Here is a 6,000-nt window from a genome sequence, read left to right on the forward strand (position 1 = left end):
TTTCTGAACTGGCTGGCATAGTTCTGAGCAGGCTTCAGAGCTCAAGAAATACTTTTTGATTCGTGGCTCTTTCTAGAAAGTGCTCAGGCCAAATGGATAAAGAGGATGAGGGTCTGAACCAGGTAGGAGTTCGGGTTGCCAGCAAGAGAAACCTCATTCTAACAGATTTGGACAATGACCTACAAAGTCAACATAACTGACATTGCAGGGGGTCAGGAGGAGCTTGCTCCACAGCCTAGCCTCTGTCTCTGTTTCTCAGCCCTGTGTCTTGGTCATCAGCCCCACTCGTAGCCACGCTCTCCTGAACCGTGATAAGACGTGTTTCAGTGGCGTCTCATCATTGCTTATTCCCATCCAGCAGGAGTGACATGATGACTGCAAGATACCTGATCAAGATACACAACAAGTCATGGTTGATTTTTGTTGCTCTTGATTAACCTGATTTGGGGCTTTGCCCCTTCTCAAAGCCAGCCCTCACAGACAGGAGGACGGGGTCAACAAATTTTTCTGTAAAGGACTGGACACAAATATTTTAGTCTTTGTGGGCCATACTGTCTCCTTCTCAGTTACTCCACACCACGACTGGAGCCTGAAAGCAGCCCAAGGCAGCACGAAGATGAATGAGTGTGTCCCAATTTGGCCTGCAGGCCACAGTGGCCAACCCTGGCTTAAACAAATCAGCCCCAATCTGGAGCAGATCCTTTGCATTCTTCAAGGGCCCCTATGCAGTGTAGCCCTAATAAATCTTGGGTCCTGTATGACCTCGTCCTTTCCTAGAAGCTCATTCAAAGAAGCACAAGCTAAGCCAACCAAGTGATGATTTAAAATCCCACATCGAAGTGGTGATGGCAAACATTGTGAATGCACTAAATGCCACTCGATTGCTCACTTTAAAGCAGCTAATTTTATTTTAAGTGAATTTCCTCTCAATTTTTTAACAAAGAATGTCTTCTATTAAAAATAGCACAAAATCCTAAGCCAGTGCTGGAAAAAGCATGTATTTTGGGGTGAGTGTTTTACACGTGGTTAAGATGCCATTTGGAGCACCCTCATACCATATCAGAATACCTACAGTCCTACAGTGGTGGTTAAGATGCCACCTGGAATACCTGCTCTATATTCTACCTTTCTGTGATGTCTCTGGTGATGGCTCAAGTACGTGGGTCTCTGCCACCCACATGGGAAGTCCAGATGGAGTACTTGGCTCCCAGCAGAGGCCTGGCCCAACCCTGACTGTTGCAGGCATTTGCAAGGGTGAACCAGCAGATGGGAGCTTGTCTTTCTCTGTCTCTGTCTCTCCTTTTCTCTCCTCACCCCTTTCAAATAAATAAAACACACTTAAATTTTTTAAAGTTCCAGTTGTTTCTCAGCTCTCTTAAAAAACATTAAAATCATTTAAAAATATAAACCAGATTTGTCTTCTCCGCAGTTCTGTCATCTCAGGTTCCCATCTGACAAACCTCTGAATTCTCACCCTCTCCAGCCCTGCCCTTCTCTCTGTTTCTCTCTGGACTCTCTGGACTGCCTTTCTTCCCAGGTCTTTAACATGTAACCAGCATGGTTTCTCTCTCTCCCTGCCCCTCCCCCTCCCCCGCCCCCTCGCTCTCCCTCTCCCCCTCCTCTCCCTCACCAGCTTGTGTGTTTCTCTATCTCTGTCTCTCATCCTCCTCCATCTTCTCCAGCTTTGCAACTTTATCTTACCTTTTTCTCAACTTTGAATCACAAAATATTTTAAACTTTGACTGTCAAGGGTTGCCTAGCATTGAGTGATGGGTCAAGGGACTAGAACACACAAAACTGATAGGTCAACACATCTTATTGTCACTTTTGCAGAGTGGGACCTGTGAGTAACCAAGCAGTGACCTCAGAGCGCCAGCTGCCCCCTTCCGCTATGTGAAGACACAACTAAGCGGCCATGGATACACCAGAAAGCCGGGTCCTCCCCAGACACCTCATGTGACAGCACCTTCATCTTGGACTTCCCAGCTTCTGGAACTGTGAGAACTAAATTTCCCTAGTTTACAAGCTAACGTCAGAGGCAGCTTCTTTCCCCACCTGCCTTTTTATCAATACAAGGACAGGCACACCCCCAGTCCAGATTCAGTTCTGGAGTGTGCCTGTCCCTATTCCAGGTTTCTCTGACATTTGCCTTTTCTGCCCCCGCATTCGAAGGCTGAGAGTGAAGGACTGGCCAAGAGTCAGCTTCCCAAAGGGAAGGAGAGAAGCAAGCAGCCACTTCACAAGCACTCCCCAAGGAGGCAAGAGGGGTAAAGTCCTCCGGGAAATCTCCAACACAGAGGAGGAAGACAGAACCCAGAGCTTTAATAAGTCACAGAGTGGGGCTCTCGAGTGACAGAAGCTATGTGTCAGTATTAAAACATTGGTTTGCTCAGCTTCCTTTCTGAAGGGGAACCTTCACACTAGCTCAAGGAACTGTTTCCTGAGCACCCCTTAAGCCACAAAGGCTGCTGCGTGGAGCCAGGGGTTGAGGGATTTGCACTGTCTGATTGCAGCCCATCACCTTTAAGCCCCGTGTGCGTGTTTTCTTAATCACTGCCCAGTTTATGAATCATTGTTTCTACTTGCTTTAGAAATAGTCACTCTCTACTTTTTCTTTCCAGATTGAACTGTGCTGGCTTTTTATATTTCCCTTTGGTGTCTTACCTACTCAATGAATGTAATGCATGCTAATTTCAAACAACTGCAAACACATGAAGTAGAAATAAAAGCATTTCTGTTATCCATCTTTCAGGAATAACCAGTTCTTCTCCTATATTCTTTCATGATGCCAATGCAGACACACATCTCTCAGCTTCTTTTTAAGTAACAAATGCTGTAATGCTAAACACATTGTTTTGAAATAAATTCATTTTATATTCAAGCTTTAATTCACCATTTCAAGCCTGTTCTTGTATGTAATCTATCCATTCTGTGTTATTCCAGATAATATTAAGTATTTTCCCTTAGACTGTCATTGACATTGCTTTAAAATATTTCACTTTAGTATAAAGTAATAATAAAAGTCTTTGAACACAGAGCTTGCTCATCCCTTCAGATCTACCCAGTTTCTCTCCTTCCCTCTGCAAACATGCATGCCCGCTGAAGACCAGCAAGGCTTGGCCAAAGGCAATGCTCTGCTAAATACTCAACACCAACTCTTAGAAACTGGAAATCCAAGACCCATTCATTCTGTCATTCACTTTTTCATCAAGTGTTTACTATGTTCCTAAGAAGTAGCAAATATCTTTCTAAACACCAGTGAAATACACAAAAAAAGATCACCTTTATAGCTGAATATTCACTGGGGGAAACAAAATAAATACAAGTAAAAAATACAGAATTTTAGAGATATGAAGATGAAGCTATTCATGGGAAACCAAAGGGGAAGTTTAGGGAGGCAGGAATGGCAGGCTAATACCTTTGGGTGGACAGGAAGAAATAAACATGGTGCACAAGGAAAAGACAGGTCCTAAGACTGAAGCTCTTTGAGCTCAGGCAAGAGGTGTGAGCTGGACCTGAGAAGCAGCAGAAGCCATATCAGGTCAGACTTTACAAGTCACGGGAAGGGCTTGTGTCTTAGTCAGGGCTACGGGAGCCACTGAAGCCATCTGAACAGAGGGGTGTGGTTTCTGGAGCAGGTGGACAACTGGAGAGCAGGTGTTACTGTGTCCAGGAGGAGGGAGTCTCTGCTCACGAGCAGGGAACTCAAGTGGCTCCAACAAGGCAGGCAGTAGAGCTCTGAGTCTCAGCAGTGAACACCCGATGAACTCAAAAGGTCAGTCAGCAGCAGCCCCCCATGGACTAAAACCAGTGGGGTCAAAGAACGAGGAGATCAAGGCCTTTGACAGAACCGTGCTTGAGCAAGGAGAAGTTCTAAAACCAGGCAGCATCCCAGGCCACAGATGGGCTGCAAGCCTCCGCTTTTACAGTCTAGTGAGCTGCTTTCATAACCAGGAAACCAGGAGAGGGCATCAGAGCGGGTCTGACGGGCGCTGTCTGCTGTTTGCCTTAAATGGGCATGATCTGGCAGCCTTCATTGGGATTGACTGAAGGGTCAGCTGCTATGATGGGCGCAGGCTCAGTTGCTCAGCTGCAGAGAACACTTTTAGGTTCGGTTACAGGGCGCTCGGGCCTGACTGCAGTTCACTCCAGGTGGAACTCGTCATTCAAGTCTGGAGGCTGGTTTAGGCCCATTTCCTCCACTTCAGCAAGGAGAAGGCAACAGGGGCCAGCCCAGAGCCTACAGCCAATCCATCTGAAGGGGAAGAGGCACCCCAGAGAGCTGAGTCATCAAGGGTCAAAGTCCTGGAGAGAACTCGGTGTAGGTGTAGGATATCGACTGAAACACAGCCTTCCTTCTCTGGGCAGCAAAGACCCCTGGGCGTGGCTCCACCCCATCAACACATCTCCCTGGGTTTACAGAAACAAACCGAGGCTTCGCAGTGATCTCTGACCTCTCCAAGGCAGGAAGCAACGTTCATAAATCAGATATCTGTGTTCTGGAAGGAGAGAGGGTCCGTACCGCAGTTACTGCTTCACAAGTCTTTCTGGATCAAGCTTTCATGCTCTTTATGACCTAGCATCTGACGTCTGTGCCTCATGGGCTCAGCTAACGTGGCATTCCCCCTAGGAACTAGCACCCGGCCTCTGAAAGACTGATACCAGGAGAGCAGAAGTGTGAGAATGGCCACACCCTGCAGGAAAGTTTACGATTTAGCATTCTGCTTCCAGACACCCGGCCTCCAGATCTAGTCATACAAATGCACAAGGCTGTCCAAGAGGCATTTGGGAGTGAATTTTCCAGGTCTTATCAACACAACACCAAATCATATACATCTACGTGTGTAAATGCCGGTATGTGCAAAGGAAAGTCCGAGATGTACACCATTCTGGACAATGGGAGGAGAAAGAGGGATTCCTGTTTTACTGTGTATAATTTTGTTAGGTTGAATCATATGAAACTGCTAGTTGTTGTAAGCAGAGAATGCCCCAGATTTGAAGTTTCATATGGTTAATTCTAGAAAAGAATTGATTTTTTTGGGGTGGGGGGAAGGTGGCATAATGAAGTTGCTAAAATAATGGGCTCTGGAGATAGGCAGCGTCATTGTCAGGGTCAGTTCTGCTGCTTCCTGTTTAACCCTGGGCAAGCTGCTTCACATCTCCGTGCCTCATCCACACCCCCCCCCATTTGGACTACATGAATAACAATAGTACTTAATAGTACCTAGCTCAGAGTGCTGATGAGAGAATCAAATGAGTTATATGTAATGTGCTTATAAATGTGCCAGTACAAGCCTTCCAGTCATGATAGCCATTAATTTTTCAATGCACCTGTTACTTCATTTGAAATAATAATATATATTTTTCGGGGCCAGTGCTGTGGCTCACTTGGTTAATCCTCCGCCTGTGGCGCCGGCATCCCATATGGGCTCCGGGTTCTAGTCCCGGTTGCTCCTCTTCCAGGCCAGCTCTCTGCTGTGGCCCGGGAAGGGCAGTGGAGGATGGCCCAAGTGCTTGGGCTCCTGCACCCACATGGGAGACCAGGAGGAAGCACCTGGCTCCTGGCTTCGGATTGGCCCAGCTGCCCGTGTGGCAGCATTTGGGGAGTGAACCAATGGAAGGAAGACCTTTCTCTCAGTCTCTCTCTAACTCTACCTGTCAAATAAATAAATAAATACATGTTTTTAAAAAAGAAGTTGTTGTCTAAATTATCCTTGAAAAACTCTTCCCTTCTAGCTACGAGACAAAATTCCAAGTGGCTCCTCTTTGGTAGTTTCCTATCGTCTAGGAAATGTGCCTTCAACTCTTGGCAGTTCTTGGTGACAGCACGATGCTCAGTGCCAAGCAGCATTACTGCCTGAAGGAGTCCCATGTCCTGAATTTTCTCAGGTGAGCTCTCTTCCCCATTGCTTTTTTTTTTTTTTTCAAACATGGCATCTTTCTGCTCTTTTAATTGTGTCACTAAAATATTTGTAAACTCATTCATCCCACTTCATCCCC

General features: G+C 46.3%; 1 long non-coding RNA gene across 3 annotated transcripts in view; it reads left to right on the forward strand.

Moving 5' to 3' along the window:
• The window catches only part of LOC103352236 (uncharacterized), a 40,930-nt gene extending 37,863 nt beyond the window's left edge, over positions 1-3,067 (forward strand). For 2 of the 3 annotated variants that reach the window (XR_016215743.1, XR_016215744.1), the window contains exon 3: positions 1,834-3,065. This is a non-coding gene — a long non-coding RNA (uncharacterized LOC103352236). Of the gene's footprint in view, positions 1-1,833 lie in introns of all 3 variants that reach the window. The other variant, XR_016215745.1, reaches the window with a different exon arrangement.
• Positions 3,068-6,000: the final 2,933 nt, after the last annotated feature.

This window comes from Oryctolagus cuniculus, chromosome 11 (genome assembly GCF_051225735.1).
Source record: "Oryctolagus cuniculus isolate XC-2025 breed Fujian yellow rabbit chromosome 11, ASM5122573v1, whole genome shotgun sequence".
Taxonomy (NCBI): Eukaryota; Metazoa; Chordata; class Mammalia; order Lagomorpha; family Leporidae; genus Oryctolagus; species Oryctolagus cuniculus.